The 17886-nt window shown below is 38.3% G+C and overlaps 1 long non-coding RNA gene across 1 annotated transcript; it reads right to left on the reverse strand.

Moving 5' to 3' along the window:
• Positions 1-12290: 12290 nt before the first annotated feature.
• LOC127046874 (uncharacterized) lies at positions 12291-14252 on the reverse strand. The gene is made up of 3 exons (XR_007773238.1): positions 14199-14252; positions 12985-13162; positions 12291-12330 (listed from the first exon to the last, which is right to left on the reverse strand). It is a non-coding gene; the product is annotated as an uncharacterized LOC127046874 (long non-coding RNA).
• Positions 14253-17886: the final 3634 nt, after the last annotated feature.

Consider the following 17886-nt stretch of genomic DNA (forward strand, 5'->3'; position numbering starts at 1 on the left):
CTGGGCAAGGCACAACATTTTGGACTATGTTGCCATTTTAATATGACATCTTTTTTGTCTTCGAAAATATACCAGTGTTGCAACATTCTGCAACTGGTACCACATAGGGCTGGGTTGCAGGCTCTAGCCCTATTCTATTTACAGCCCAAGTGCTGTTGACGTTTAAATTACTGGGGTTGTGCAGTGATTTTTTTCTGTATTATATCAGAGTGGGCAAAGTCAAACAAATTATTTCGTTTCCCCCAGTTAAGATTTAGCCTTAGAGTTAGCAGAAAAATAGAGGAGGAGGGCAAATATTGCAAACATTTTTTAGAATATTTCCCCATATGTTTTTTTAAATCAAAATTTGAAATTTAACATTTAGACTAGCTTTATAGTTAGATGACAAGTGAGAAATTTTTTCATAAAAATGTTTACAACATTTCCCAGCTCTGTTCATCAACATTTCTAATTTCACTGAAATTTTGAAATTACAGAAATGTATAGTTTTATATATTGCATTTCCTCTCATTTCTCAAAGTCATCATTATGTCCCCAAATTGTATTGCTACAATTTACTGGCATAATAAGTGTTAAATCATAAAACTGATATTAGACTCATGCTGCAAAACGGAAAAGTTTTGCTTACCTCATTTTCTTTTCATGGGATTATTAGTCCTACGAATCCATCAGAAAGGGTTCAACTATTTTCTTAAAATATTGGGGATGGCAGGAAACTTGTCAGTCAAAGTTGCCTCTCATAACTCTTTGTTTTTATGTATAATTCTGGAAACATCATCTAAAAATTAAAACATTAACTTCATATAAGATGTGTATAAATTAACTCTTCATAACATTATGTTGCTGTCCAATTTTTCCCCAGCTTATAGTGTTCCAGAAAATGTACACTTTCTAATCAAGATTAAAGGATGATGCAGGAAATTTGATTAAAGAATTGACTAACAAATGCCATTTCCTTTGAGGGGCTGAACTTTGAAGAGATACTTTCTCCCAAAACATCCTTCCTCTTAACCATCATTTTGATGATTGCATAGTACTTCCTGTGAAAGGATATAGACAGGATGTAGACATCTGTTGATCATAGGGATTGCAGAGTCACTGACATTATTATCTATTTAGTGACTGTATTGTGAATTCCCTTCAGCTTGCTTTAACTATCAGATCATTTAGGTATGGATAAATGTGAGCTTCCTGAAATCTCAGTGAGACTATTATTGCTGATGAAACAGTTGGGCCAAATCCTGCAGTCTTGAATTCTTTCCTTGACAAGGCTCTTCTTGAAGTTTTGGGGAATTTTACTCTAGTAAGGACTGAATCAAGATTAGAACTTCAAGAATATTCTTGGCATTGGCCAAAGCGTAGGGATTTTGTATTGATAATGTTGCTCTCTATATGAAGATTTCAGTATTTGGTGATTCCCTTCCTTGATGTAGAAAGTAGCAGTACATTGATGCACATGACTTTTGTCCTTGCAAAGAAATTTATATATGCAAAAGAACATGTAGTAATTTTGGAAAAGCATATTACAGCTTCCACATAATACAGTGAAAAAAGTTAGGATTTTCTTTTCCCTTTCTAAAAGAGACACACTGTAACAGATGACCCAATGATGAATGAATTTCCCCAGTGATTGGAGATAGGCTTGAATGTAGGATTTGCTAATTATGGTGAATTTCCTCAACTATTTAAGATCTATTCCTCCACCACCCACTCTGCATGAGATCTACATATAAGGAAGAGTATATTAGGCCTCAATATTTCTTTGGTTCAGAGACTATTTCTGTGGTTCCTTTGTTAAAAAGATGATATACCACTGTTTGGTAGTTAAAACTGGAGATTTGTGTGCACTCCCATTTCCATAACATTACTTCTAATGTACCCACCTGTTGCTGGTTCTTCATAGACATCCCATAGGAGCAATTAAAAATCTTTCCTCTTAAAGTCTGTGGCAAGATCTATCTAGCAGAACCCGAGTCTCTTCTTTGTTATCCTGGTGATGGGGAGAAACATGAAAAGAATTAAAATAGTAAAGTAACTTTCCTAAATAACAGTAGAAAAATGTTAGCTTTCTCAGCTGTCTCTGACACAAACTTCCTTAATGTTTCTCCAAATACTTTATTCTCCCCTGCATATTTTGCTGATGCTAGCAGATGCTTAGCTTGTGTCAGCCCTCCAGGGATGTAGCCATAAATGTCTTCCTTGAAACTGCATCTAATGCCAGTGCCCTCAGAGCAAAATTTAATGAATTCACAGAGGAATAAACAAAACAAAAGAGCCTTCTAACAAAAATGAATTTAAGTTAGAGGTTACCTTTTTATCCTTGTGTGAATTCATAGGTTTCTGTAACTCTTGAAAGGGTTTCACTCTTTAAAAGTGATTCCTAAGTGGATTTTTTGAACTTCATGGACAATGCCTATGACATTACATTAGGGGTGGGTAGGTAGGAGTGGGACAATGGGGAGGGACAGGAGAAGAATATATGTAAAACAGCTACTTTATTTGATCAGGTGCCACTAAGAGGATATGTGAGCAAAAGAGAAAAGAACTTTCCATAAAGTTGGAGGAGAGTAGAAACCAAGAGATTTGAACCCAAAGAAATCTAAATGGATTGTGTCTTGTGAGTAAATGTTATTTCTTGCTGAAGCTAGAGAGTTAAGTGTTGCAGTGCTTGAGATTTTTTTTCAGTCTCACAATATTTTGTTATATTTCTTAAAGCCTTAGCTCCTGGTGATTACATGAAAATAGTGGCTTTTACTTTATTTTTTTAAGTAAGTTTCTATTAGCTCTCATGGCTTTGGAGAAAAGCTTGCAAATGTGAATCTAAAGACTCAAAAACCAGAAGGCAAGTAAAAAGCCAAAATGTATTGTGTTATAAAAATCTCAATTTCTGAGTCACTCATGTTTTTGTGGGGGGGGAGGGGCTGCCTCAAAAATATCTGAGTGTTGTACATATTGTTTTATGTGGTAATTCAGATGAATTATGCTTTGATAAGAATATGCTAATAGAGTATTTAGTGGAATGATTTTGTATGAGTTTGATTATTTTATTATTTTAAAAAAGTATAATGGGAACTTACTGTTTTTGAAGAAGTGATTGAAATCATATTAAGGGAAGTGGACCTGGGGAAAAATGTTAAGAACTTACACACTATACATTATTTTTTCAGTGATGCAGGTTGATTTGGAAATCAATTATAGAGGGAAAAGAGAGTTGTATTAGATTGAGTAATTGGTATAAGTATATTGTTCTAATAGATTATAAATCTCAGATCCTTATCTGATGTAAATCAGCCTAGCTTAATTGATTTAAATGGACCTTAAATTGACCTAAATGGAGCTAATACCAGTTTAGCCCAGCTAGGGGTCTGGTCCTAACCATATAGGAATTTGATTTATTGAAATTCTGAACTTACACTTATGGTCCTTGATGTCTGGATCTGGCTTGCTTTCTCTTTTTAAAACACATACAGGGAGGGGAAAAAACCAAGAGAGGAGAAGCACCAACAAACGGTATATTTCATACTCCTATAGCCACTGGGGCCAGGAGTCTCATTAGGCAGAGATCAGCAATACAGTGACTCCAGGAAGATAGACTGATCTACTTCAGAGGCAATTGGTGGACACTGTATTGCTCCAACATTGACTCCATGTGAGAGGAATGTTGGGCACATAGGCTTGATTTTATATTACTCATTTGGATATTTTTCCAAATAGAGTGCGGACTATACACAAAGAAACTCATGTAACCAGTGGAATTTTGATGATTGTATTAATATCTATGTTTATGTTAATGTTAACCTGAAACTTACAAACTAGTTTGGCCAATTGATCACATACCCTGTCTCTGTTTGTAATCATAAATCCATTTACTTTTATTGTTAGTTTGCTCCCTTCAGGGGAAGGGAACATTTCTCCTTGCTAACCTTAGAGGGACTATAATCCTGGACCGGGGGAAACAAAGTGGTAAAATTTCAGCAGATTGTTGTAGAGTTGGAGGATTAGATCAATGCTACAGAATGTACATTGCTACCACAGCTTCACATGGTAATTCCTCCAACTGCTTTCCAGATCTTTTTAACTGAGCTGTGGCCTAGGAAGAAAAGGTTTCCCTCTGCATGGATAACAATGTCATACTCCCAAGTGGCCCTATCAGAAAAGGCAGCAGTAGAAAATGAATCTGTAGCACACAGACTGTAAAGTTCTGTTTCTTGATTCCTTCACAGAGGGTGGGGGCTTCTATATTTGTACCAAAGGACTGCAGGATTTCATCCTATGTATCACACCCAAAACATGGACCTACAATAGCATCATTCTAGTGATGCTGTTTTCAGTATTCCCAATAGGAATTGTGCTTGTTACTGCAATTTTTAACATAACATGGTGAATGTATATATTAAAATTATTCAGATTGCATCAATGTATGAAATGGGCATATTATATAATTCACTGGTTATTTGTTTTAATAAATGTGTGCAACTGGGCCTATCACCACCAAAGGAAATGAAAACATTATTTTCTGCAATTATTTGTATGGAATGTATCACTACAAGAGGGAATATTGCACAGCTGGTATGAGCAGAATAATTACAAAAAGAAAAAAATGCAGCTTTACTATACATTCTGTGAGATCCCTCTGGAAACCTTAGGAAACAGGGTATTGCAATGCAGATTTCCATGACTTCCTGAAGAAATTTTACTTTTCAACAGTTTTCACTACAATACCATAACTTTTGACAGCTTCTGTGTCCCTCCTTGATTCTAACAAGTTTAATGTTTGCATCACAAATCACTTTCCACATGAGAATATGGTTCTTGGTAAATAGCTGACAGCTACCACTGCAGTATTTATTTGGTGGCAGTCTTTGTCCTTGGAGAAAACGATATGCTTGAAATACCATTTTCTCTTCACTGACTGAAATGTTGAACAACATAGTAGTAAGTACTTAATTGGCTTTTGCTGCAAGGTATTAGAACCATGGAGGAAATAAATGCACACACTTCCTCAATTTTAAAAATATTAGATACAGAACTGAGTTTTGATTCAAACTGATTCTCTGTGGTGCTGGTTGAATAATAACAAATTTGTGAAACTAATATTGAATCTGATTTGCTGATGTCATGGTGTGACATTATTTGTGAATTGCAGATATTTGTATAATTGTCAGTATTTTTGAAGTTATATGTGAATCTCAAAGTTTCACCAGTTTATCCTGGAAATGGGTTATTCATTGTTATTGTTCATCTTTTTCCATTAGGAAGGGTCAGCCATCTGAGCAGGGAGCCAAAACAATATAATATGAACAGCCAGGCATCACAAACTGCAAATAGTGAGCATTTGCAGTGAACAGTTTTTGAACCACTTTTAATCTGAAAATCATTCAGTAGATACTTAAGACTAATCAATATTTTATGACTAACTGGCAGAAAGCAGGAATGATTAACAAATAATTCACAAAAACCAAAGACCTAAACTTATCAAAGTTCTGGTTAGAAAAATACTATGAAAACAACTTCAACATCTGTACAGAGGTATACACAAAGATATATACACGGTGTAATAAATAAATATGCAGCAAAATCTGATTATTAAAAATCACTAGGACTGTCAATTAATCACAGTTAACTCACACAATTAACTCAAAAAATTAAACACAATTAAAAAAATCAATCACAGTTTTAATCACACTGTTAAACAATAGAATACCAACTGAAATTTATTAAATATGTTTGGATGTTTTTCTACATTTTAAAAATGTTGTAATTTCAATTATAACACAGACTACAAAGTGTACAGTGCTCACTCTATATTATTTTTATTACAAATATTTACAGTGTAAAAATGATAAACAAAAGAAACAGTATTTTTCAATTCACCTTATACAAGTACTACAGTACAATCTCTTTATCATGCAAGCACAACTTACAAATGTAAATTTTTTTTGTTACATAACTGTATTCAAAAACAAAACAATGCAAAACTTTAGAGCCTACAAGTCCACTCATTCAGACTTCTCCTTCAGCCAATCGCTAAGACAAACAAATTTGTTTACATTTACAGGAGATAATGCTGCCCACTTATTTAAAATGTCACCAGAAAGTGAGAACAGGTGTTCGCATAGGACTTTTGTAGCCAGCATTGCAAGGTATTTACGTGCCATTTGTATGCCCCTTCATGCTTCTGCCACCACTCCAGAGGACATGCTTCCATGTGGATGACACTTGTTAAAAAAAAAATACGTTAATTAAATTTGTGACTGAACTCCTTGGGGGAGAACTGTATGTCTCTGACTCTATTTTACCCACATTCTGCCATATATTTCATGTTATAGAAGTCTTGGATGATGATTCAGCACATGTTGTTTATTTTAAGAACACTTTCACTGCAGATTTAACAAAATGCAAAGAAAGTACCAATGTGAGATTTCTACAGAAAGCTACAGCCCTCGACCTAAGGTTTAAGAATCAGAAGTGCCTTCCAAAACCTGAGAGGGATGAGATGTGGAACATGCTTTCAGAAGACTTAAAAGAGCAATACTCTGATGCAGAAACTACAGAACCCGAACCACCAAAAAAGAAAATCAACCTTCTGCAGGTGGCATCTAACTCAGATGATGAAAATGAACATGCGTCGATCCGCATTGCTTTGGATTGTTATCGAGCAGAACCCATCATAAGCATGGACCCACGTCCTCTGGAATGGTGGCTGAAGCATGAAGGGAATCTTTAGTGCATCTGGCATGTAAATATCTTGCAACGCCGGCTACAACAATACCATGAGAACATCTGTTCTCACTGTCAGGTGACATTGTGAACAAGAAGCTGGCAGCACTATCTCCTGCAAATGTAAACAGAGTTGTTTGCCTGAGCAATTGGCTGAACAAGAAATAGGACTGAGTGGACTGGTAGGCTCTGAAGTTTTACATTATTTTATTTTTGAATGCAGGGTTTTTTTTTTCACATAATTCTATACTTGTAAGTTCAACTTTCATGATAAAGAGATTGCACTACAGTACGTGTATTAGGTAATTGAAAAATACTATTTCTTTTGTTTTTTACACTGCAAATGTATGTAATAAAAATAAATATAAAGTGAGCACTGTACACTTTGTATTCTGTGTTACAATTGAAATCTATATTTGAAAATGTAGAAAACATCCAAAATATTTAAATAAGTGGTATTCTGTTATTGTTTAGCAGTGCAATTAATTGTGATTAATTTTTTTAATTGCCTGACAGCCCTAAAAATGATGCTATACAAATCAGTACTGTTGTGGAGATCCTGTCTTTCTTTGCTATGTTTTGTCCTTGTCTATGTTTGTGTCTGTTTTTTCTTTTTGTGTAGCGGTGGGAGGTCGTCTACTGAAATCTAACAATGTGGAGTCAGTAGGAGAACAAATACAATTTAAGGGTACATATCCACTGCAGCTAGGAGTGTGCTAAAAATAGAAAAGTGTACCAGAGGCAGCACAGGCAGCAGCTTGGACTAACTGCTGGACTACAGACCTTCCCAGACCCTCTGAGTACTTACTCAGGCAACCAGCTCAATCTGCCACCTATGGCTATCCTGCTATTTTCAGTGTGCTAGCTCTGCTTAAGCTAGCGCATCTGTCTACTCAAGCTGGGAAGCATGCTCCCAACTGCAGTTTAGACATATCCTAAATGATTCCTAGTTTTCAAGATAGGCAAATTGATGATGGGCATCTAATATAGGCATACAGGATGGACACAGATAATGTTTTTGTACTTTTTCCCTCTCCTCCTTTCCAGAGCATGCTTCACTCAGAAATATAACAAAGACTGTAGTATTTCAATAGCTGTGACATTTAAGGGAGTGCACAATTACACACTATTGAAGTCAGAACATTGTTGTAGGTATATTAATCAATATTTTATTATCTTTAAATATTAATGTATCATTATTTCTGATTTTTCTTATTTAGCACTTGAACCTAATAAGCAGTGGAAAGTGGGAAAATGGGCAAGTGTGATCATAACAGAAAGTATTATAATGGAACTAGTAATATCTGGTGTGTCAGTGCATGAGCCGGCTTGTTTATTTAATTTCCTCGAGCATCAGGTAGCATAGGCTAAACTATCAAACAAATGGCAGCTGTCACTAGTAAGAATCATGGCACATGGAATCCCTCCCTGCTCAAGCCAGATGAATATAAAAGTATAAAAGCTATAGAAAGATAAGTAGAAACCTAAATAAAGCTTTTCTCCAATTTATTCTTATTTGTTCCTGGTTAGGGTATATTCAGGCCATTGTGCCCTTTATTTATTAATCTGTGAAAGAAAAAATAAAAGACTTTGATAAACGAACTCACCTTGGTATAAATCAGATATGCATGACTTTTTCTCAACAGCTTCAAAGTAGCTTTTATTTTCTTTTTTCTCCTCTTTCCTCACCCCCAAAATTCTTTTACAAGTAAATTTATTGCGGATTGTGTTGAATTGGCAGCACTAGACTAGAGTATATTTTTTCTGTTGAGTAGGTTACGTAAAGGCAAAACTGAAAATTTAATCAATGTGTGTCACACTGTAGGACAGACGGTAAACAGAGACTGTCTGTGATGAGGGTAAGTGTACTGAGCCGCTGTGCTCAGTACACTTTTTCAGTTGTGACTGTAGTTTTGTAACCACTAGAAAGACTGATACTGACCCCTGTGATTTGACAAGATGATCTTGGTTCACATCATATGATTGGGCAGAAAATAAACAGAAGTACTCCTGTGTGTTTTACACTCTTATTAAATAATGTCAGAAGAAAACTTAAGTGTTGGCAAAAATTAAATAAATGAAGCCATTTCGATCTCTCAGTTGTGAAAGCAAGGGTATTGCAGAGAAATTGGAGTAAAATTCTCCAAATGCTGTGTGCAGCTGACCCCGAGGCATTGGAGAGCTACAATGTGTTCCAGTACAATCATAAAGATGACTGGAAACCGCCACAGATATTGAGAAGTCTCAGGAATACTGTGATCCACACTAGATTGTCACAGTAACACATGTTTTCTTTACAAGAAACTAGGTGTCTGAGAAGACCATTGACCACTGTGTTACAGACCTATGTAACAATGTTTTATTCAACAGTTCTCTCTTATTTATAACTAATTCTGCTATAACGAATAAACAGGTGAGAGCAAGGTTACTGCAAGAAATGGACTTGACTTTAAAAGAATCTTGGGGTATGGCTACACTTGAAATTTCAAGCGCTGCCGTGGCAGCGCTCCGCTGCGGGAGCACTGCCACGGCAGCACTTTGAAGTGTGAGTGTAGTCGGAGCACCAGCGCTGGGAGAGAGCTCTTCCAGCGCTGCACGTAAACCACATTCCCTTACGGGTGTAGCTTGCAGGGCTGGGAGCCGCGCTCCCAGCGCTGCAGCACTGATTACACTGAGGCTTTACAACGCTGTATCTTGCAGCGCTCAGGGGGGTGTTTTTTCACACCCCTGAGCGTGAAAGTTGCAGCGCTGTGAAGTGCCAGTGTAGCCATGGCCTTGGGTATTTGCAGGATAGTGAAAACAATGCTTCCAAAACAAAAGAGTCAACAAGCAGTGAAAGAACAGAAGTACATCTAATTAAGATTTCCTACCAAAGCATAAAGACAAAATTTCAAGGGTGAACAAATGGCAGAGACCAGATTTATTTTTTTGCAATAAGTGTGGAAGCAATCACAACATAAAGATGTCCAGAACAAAGGATGTGGTATCACAACTGCTATAAAAGCAATTGTTTTGCAAAAATTTTGCTGCACTCAACACAAACCACAAAGAAAAAAAAGACAAAAGCAAAATTAAAAAAGTGACTTCCATGGAACTATTCACATTATTAAAGTTATTCATGTGTTCAAGGCCCCAATTCAGCAGAGCTCTTGGGTATGTACTTGGGTAAGCATGTGTCTAGGTGATTGTTGAATTAGAGCGTGCATCACCATTTTTACTGTTTGTATATATTATTTGTTTTTACCAATTTATGACAGTTGCTTCTCTGTGTTTTCTTAGCATTTAAAAATATCAGTTTTATACTTAAATTTCCACTATGGTTTGATGATTTGATTTATTGTGCCATTAAATACAGAAATAAAAAGGGCCCAATTTCGATCCCTTGTGGTCAATGAAAATTTGGCCATTGACTTTAACAGGAACATGATCTTGCCACAAATGTGCTAAACTCAACATTTAAATTTACTCTCCTTTACTGTTTGATTCCTTTTAGCGTTACCTTTTGCAATAAATGTTTCCGAACACTGTCTCCCCAAGCTACATGCATAACTCCTCTTTAGCTTTAGGCTTCAACAGTTCAGCTACCCACACACAGAAAGCCTAATGTTCCTTGTCAGTTTACATAAATTCAATAGTTGTTCCACTGAAATTCTGTAGTGATTGTTGCAGTCACTGTATTCAGATCATTTACATGAATGCTTAAAATTAATAGCAGTTTAATTCACTTTCTATAAATAAAGTTTCAGTTTCATAACCAAAAATATGCAATAAACAAAGTAGCTTCCTTACAAAAATAGGGGACTATGATCACTTGTATATTTCTTTAAATAATTTAACTATCCTAAATAACTAAAACAAACATTTAAACCAGCAAGTAACTACTATATTGTCAATTTAGGCTCCTTTGTTCTGTGAGCACTTTCAATTGAAAATACGTGTTCAAGTAATTTCCCTTAACAAAATACTTTCCTTTACAACTGCCCAGAATAATAAAGGATTTGAGCCCTCTTTACTCATACTGTATAAACTCTGAGGGGAAAATGTTATTGCATACTGAAAGTCGTTATGACAACTCCAGCCAAGAGAGAAAAAAAAAAAAAAAAGCACTAGTACAGCTAGCATATCAACGCCTGTTAAAAAATAATGAAGAACTTGTCTGTTTTTGTTGATACTTACCAGTTTCTCAATGAAGAGGAAGTGGAGCTCATGGAATCTTTCCTGCAAATGTCTTGGTAATGAAGTGGAGTTCTGGAGCTTGCTTCAAAGCCTATAGCAGTCAATGGGAGATCTGTTTATTTCAACTGGTTTTGAATCATGGCCTTAGTAGCAGACAACTTCTTTTTGAGTCAGTACCAAACCCATCCTGCAGCCTCTTGTTAGGGGTCACCATATTGCTGGAGGGAGCAAGGCTGCCCAGAGGATTCAGGGGGCCTGGGGCAAAGCAATTTCGGGGGTCCCTTCCATAAAAAAAAGTTGCAATACTATATTTTTTACATTTCCAAATACATGATACTACCCAGTGAAATACATTCAAAAATTAATTTTTAATAATTTGAAAATACACAAAAATACATTATTTAAAAACATTACATGCTTTAATAGTATGTATACATTTGCAATTACATAATAGGCTGTTGCTGGGTGATGATGATGGTTGGTGACAATGGGCTGTCACTGCCTGGGGGTGGTGCTGCTGTTGCTGGGGCTGGGTGGGGAGCTGAGCTCTGGGTCAGGGGGTGCCTGGTTCACAGGGGCTGGGCTCAGAGCTGGGGGTCAGGGCTGTGGCGGGGGGAAATCAGGGGGGTGCCTGGCTCAGAGGGGCTGGGTTCAGAGCTGGGGGTCAGGGCTGTGGGGTGGGGTCAGGGGGGTATACAGCTCAGAGGTGCTGGGCTCAGAGTTGAGAGTCAGGGCTGGGGGGGTTATGGGGGTGTCCCTCTCAGAGGGGCTGGGCTCGGAGTGGGCGGTCAGGGGAGTGTCTGGCTCAGAGAGGCTTACCATGCTGCTTACTCCCACCTCTCCTGGAGCCTCAGTGCGCCGCATCCAGAAACAGCCCTGGGCAGAGCTAAAGCGGCGTGGCTCCACAGGACTTGAGCTCTCGCCACTTGGCTGCAGCCCCGCCCCCTTACCACATGGCTCCGAGTGGGAGGAGATCAGGCCCCAGCGGAGCCACGCTGCTTTAGCTCTGTCCAGGGCCGCTCCTGGACACGGCACGCTGAGGTGCCAGGGGATGGGGGAAGGTGGAGGTGGGGGGGTGGAGCCTCTGATATTCTCACAGAGGCCCCATAACACTCTGAAAAGCTAAGGGGTTCTAAGCTTGAAATCCTGACCATGTTCCTATATGGGTAATTACATACCCCTACCTAACAGTTCCCTAGTAGTTTCAATTGGATATGCCTTTCCTATTTCAAATTATTTCACACTGTGAATCACCTCACCCCTTTCATAGGCCATCTCTCCTTCCAACACAGTGCCAGTTCTGACCCCATACCTTCCCTATGGCAGCCACAGGACTTGATTGTATTAAAATACAATATTACAGCATATTAAGGAGACACGATGAGAATAAACTTGCCTTCTGTGATGGCTGTGGTTGGTTATTTTGGTTATTTCCTTTTTAAAAACAACAAACAAAAAAAAGAGTGCTGTTTATTTCCTCTGCCTGGGACATTTCGTCATGCATATAACATCTCCCCTCATTGCCTCCAATTCCTGCTGTACTAAGGCACTTTGCAGTTGGTCTCTGCCTTCCTATGTGCTTACCAAACCCCCCATTTTGAACTGAAATAGCCAGCTGTGGGTAATGAATAGTATTCCCTCAAAGAGTTTGATATGCCACACCCATGTTCACCATTTGCCATGCCCATTTTTTCTACCTCTCTCAAAGTCATAGTGATATAGGCTTCAGGTAACAATAATCACCACCACTATCTTTTCTACTGCATTTTGTCTACTATGCAGTATGTGTTTCTATACTCACAGAGCAGCCATGTACTTTCAGTCTGACTTATTTTAGATATAGGAAAACAAAACAACAACATGAGCTAAAGGAAAAGTCTTCATGTGAGAGAGTAAACTCTGTGTTTCTTCTGTATATGTTGTAACAACTCTGCAAACAAAATGGCTGCTGTTTCTGCTCCTAGTTCCTGTTCTTAGACATGTAAAAAATGTAGCACTCAATAAATAAGAGCATCACAGTTCCATAGCTATATACACTGCAATTCAATGTCTATCTAATTTTTATCTCTGTGCGTTTTGCAGCCTTACCTCTGTTTAATGGAGGGTTCCCACAGTAGCACTGCCTATTTCCTTTCTGCTGAGTTTGTTCTCCTGCATCTTTCCTCTTCCATATCTTCCTACATTTTCTCTCTCCTTCAATTTTTCCTTTCCCCCTATTTTCTTGCTTTTCTGACTTCATCAGCAGGAAAGTACTGACAATCTCTTGCTAAATAGTGAGAAAAAAAATCATGAATATTTTGGTGATTTCTATATAAAATTTCACTTTGGGTTCTTTTGCATTCCTTTTCATTCATTTTTCATGAACATGCTTGTGATCAGTTTTGTTCATGATACAGAGTTATTTCAGGCCCTATGGGAAGTTTCCTCAGTGAAAATACTGTATTTTTTCCTGGCAGAAGTAGTTTATAAAGCTTAAGTCATCCAATCAGAAACAGAAACTGTACCATATAATCTGTGTGACCAATCCCACAGTTCAACTCTAAGATCAAAAGCACTATGTATTTACTCTCAAGGGAATTCATAGAATATCAGGGTTGGAAGGGACCTCAAAAGGTCATCTAGTCTAACCCCCTGCTCAAAGCAGGACCAATCCCCAGACAGATTTTTGCCCCAAATCCCTAAACGGCCCCCTCATGGATTGAACTCACAACCCTGGGTTTAGCAGGCTAATGCTCAAACCACTGAGCTATCCCTCTGTAGCAAACAGTTTGTGAGCAATCTGTAGGCCAGGGGTCGGCAACCTCTGGCACATGGCTCACCAGGTAAGCACCCTGGCAGGCCGGGCCAGTTTGTTTACCTCCTGGTCAGCAGGTTCGGCGGACCGTGGCTCCCACTGGCTGCAGTTCACCGTCCCAGGCCAATGGGGGCTGTGGGAAGCCGCAGCCAGCACATCCCTCGCCTGTGCCGCTTCCTGCACCCCCATTGGCCTGGGTCTGTGAACCGCGGCCAGTGGGAGCCACGGTCTCCCAAACCTGGCGATGCGGCATGTAAACAAACTGGCCCGGCCCGCCAGGGTGCTTACCCTTGCAAGCCATGTGCCAGAGGTTGCCAACCCCTACTATAGGCTGATACATAAATACAGATGAACAATTTAATAGCAAGCACATTCCTTATATTCAGTTTATTCATAAACAATTTGCAAAAAGTGAAGTGGTTAAATTCACCAAATGAAAGCTGTTAATTGCTTGTGTGGATTCTTTTCAGTCACCTACTGGCCCCATACAGAAATGTTAGAAAATTACCTGTTTAATTGAAAGCACCATATAAACATATGAATTTCCTGGTTTCCACTATTTCTGGAGGACAGTCAAAAATGTAGTGTTTTTAATTTATCTTGAAAGTATTTTGTAAACGATATCCCCTTCTCTACAAATCAGTGTTGTTGCACTTGCCTACAATCAGCTCACTATGTCACTGTAGGCAGCTCAATAAAGACCTTTGTACAATGTGCAGCTGCAGTCAACAAAGCTAATAAGATACGAGGATACATAGAAACCGGATAGTGAATCAAACAGAGAATATTATACTGTTACCTAAATTAGTGGTACAGCCTCATCTGGAAGAAGTGTGTGCAGTACTGGTCTCCTCATCTCAAAAAGTATACTGTAAAACTAGCAGAAGTTCAGAGAACAGCAAAAATGATTAAGGGCCTAGAAAAACTCTCATAAAAAGGGAGATTGAAAAGGTTGGGATTGTTTACCTCAGAAAGGAGGCAAATACCTCATAAAAGTATATACAGTAATGAATGGTCTAGAGCAGGGGTTCTCACAGCAAATTTTTCAGTGGCCTCAGAGTGCAGCCACCACCTCTTGCTTGTGGCCTTACTGACAATTTTTCCTAAAATACTTATCTTTATGAAAAACAAAATAAATATGCACATATACATGTCCAAATCATTGTAATTTATGTATGTAGGGTTTTTTCAGACTCAATATTAAAATTATTTACATTTGTCGCTATTCTTTATTGGACCTAAACAGAATAGAAACACAAATAAGGCACTTTGCATGTTATTGTCTTTTGCTGTTGTTTCTTTTGCTTTTTTGCTTGTGCTTTTTTTTTTTTTTTTCCCTAAGACTTGCTAGCTGGTAAGTCTTCTGCTGTGGAACATGATATTTGTACGTTTGTTAATATCACTTTTCACAGCAGACTTACTCGGCCCCAGCAAGCCATGGAACAAATTAAGCCCTGGATGGGAGGTGGGCAGGAGGGCAGCAGGGCCCAGGGATGATGGTGTGGGTGGTGAGCCTGGGGCCGGATCCTGGAACCAGAGCCTGCCACTCTGTGGATGGAGCCCGAAGCCCTGTGGCCAGAGCCTGTCTCCTCTACTTCCAGAAAAGTGGGGAATTCACCAGCTGCCTGCACCTCCAGTGTTCGTGTCTCCAGAGGGGGGCAGGGCTGCTGGCGGCCCTGTGAGAGGGGCCACTGCTTTCTACCCCCATCACAGCCCAGGAGGCTGTGGCCCCAAGAAAAGGTCCTGGTGGTCGCATGAGAAATACTGGCAGAGAAGGTAGATTGGGAACATCCCAATTTCACAACAGCAGCAACAAGGAGATATTTGATTATATTAAAAGGTGGAAAATTCAATACTTCATACAACATGTAATTGAACTGTGGAATTAATTGCCACAGGAAGTAATTGAGGCTAAAAACTTAGCAAGATTTTAAAAGGGATTGGACATTTCTATAGATATCAAGAATATCCCGTTTTCATAATCAATGATAGCAAATATTTTGGAAAGGATATTAAATTTCATGCTTCAATGTTTAAGACACTCTTTAACTATAAGACCCATAATGTGGGGGCATATTATCCTACATCTGCCTACTGTGGAGTTATAATAACTAACCCTCAAGCATCTTCTATGGCCAGTGCCAGAGACTAGCTTCTGGAGTAGGTGGACCTACAGATTCTGTATGGCAATCCCTATGAACAGTAGCTAGTGGCCTAGGCCAAGAATAAAAATAATAGTATCGTTTATTTTACAATCACTATTTTTTCTATCAGATACATTCAGGTATATTCCTTGTCATGCCTGGCTCAGTTATATTAACAGAAAGGAATACTTGTAAATAGCATAAATTGAATAGCTTTTAAACACCATTACACAGATCAAAGATTTTGTAATTAATTTATTATTGTTGTTGTTGTTATTGTTATAGTAAGAACCTAAACGAGAAAACAAAATTACTGCTGCCAGTAAAAAGTGTACTTTTTAAAATGAGATTCTGTATGCATGCAGAGGTTGTCATGAATGAGAAAATACATTTTCTTTGAGTATCGTAGCCCTTACAGAAAACCCTTAATGTTTTTGTCTTTGCAAGTTTCATTGAATCTATTATATTGATGTGTGTCATAAACAGATAGTTAAGGGTTAATGCCTCTTTTACCTGTAAAGGGTTAAGAAGCTCAGTGAACCTGGCTGACATCTGAGCCATTTTACCTCTGCTTGCTGTAACTTTGAACCTAAGGCTAGAGGGGGTTCCTCTGGGCTATATGAATCTGAGTGCCCTGTAAAGTATTTTTCCATCCTGATTTTACAGAGATGATTTTTACCTTTCTTCTTTAATTAAAAGCTTTCTTTTTAAGAACCTGATGGATCTTAAAACAAGGAAAAATCAAAGGGGATTGGATCTGGACTCACCAGGGATTGGTGGGGGGGAAGGAAGGGGGATGGTTAATTTCTCCTTGTTTTAGGATCCAAGGGGTTTGGATCTGTGTTCACCAGGGAATTGGTGAAGTTCCTCAAGGCAACCCAGGGAGGGGAAAGTTTTGGGGGGACAGAAAGTGCTCCAGACACTGAAATTTCTGGATGGTGGCAGAGTTACCAGATCAAAGCTAGTAATTAAGCTTAGAAGTGTCCATGCAGATCCCCACATTTGTACCCTGAAGTTCAGAGTGGGGAAGGAACCTTGACAATGTGACTGCCTGGGCCCCTCAGGTGGATAATAAAACAAATAAAAAGTTTTTACTCCCCACCCCAACATATCCCCAGTGCACTGTATAGCCTGTTATAGAATGCTGCTGTTGTAAGACAGATATGGCTGGTTTCCATTAGATTTAATCTATCATCTGTTTTTATTTATATCACTGTGGATGAATCGGCTCTCATCCTTTTTATACGAACAGATCAACTATTAACACTTATCACATGCAGATGAGCTAAGTCTGAAAAAAGGAAAGGTTAAGACAATCAGGGTATTTATTTGAGATGACTATTTAGTGTAATCAAGCACAGTTCTCATTTGTTAATGGCTTCCCTTTACATGCTGCACAATTAACATTTCTGTTTGAAAATCATTCTTTGAAGGAAAAGTATGATATCCCTGCAAAATGTATTGTCGATAAATATCTTATACTCTGAGAAAGTATTAATTACTTCTGGTGAGGCTTATAGTTCAAGAAATTTGATACTGGAATGGCATTGATTCATCTTTTCCCCTTCTTTGACATATTATCACAGAGAGTTCTGACACATGTGAGCTGTGAGTCATAGACTCAGGTATTGTGAAGAGGAAAGAGGCAGAAAATGACTTAGGAGCACTAAACATACAGCAAAAATATATTTACTTCTTTAAATTTAGGTCCTTAAATAAATTCAGTTACAAAAATTTCCAGAGCAAATTCATAGCAATATAGCTCTCAGCTAAGGTAAAAACTTCTAGAGTTAGATTGGGGCAGGCAACCTGTGGCACGTGTGCTAAAGGCGACATGTGAGCTGATTTTCAGTGGCACTCACACTGCCTGGGTCCTGGCCACCGGTCTATGGGGCTCTGCATTTTAATTTAATTTTAAATGAAGCTTCTTAAACATTTTAAAATCCTTATTTACTTTACATACAACAATAGTTTAGTTATATATTATAGACTTATAGAAAGAGACCTTCTAAAAACATTAAAATGTGTTACTGGCACGTGAAGCCTTAGAGT

Source organism: Gopherus flavomarginatus, chromosome 3 (genome assembly GCF_025201925.1).
Source record: "Gopherus flavomarginatus isolate rGopFla2 chromosome 3, rGopFla2.mat.asm, whole genome shotgun sequence".
NCBI classification, from domain to species: domain Eukaryota; kingdom Metazoa; phylum Chordata; order Testudines; family Testudinidae; genus Gopherus; species Gopherus flavomarginatus.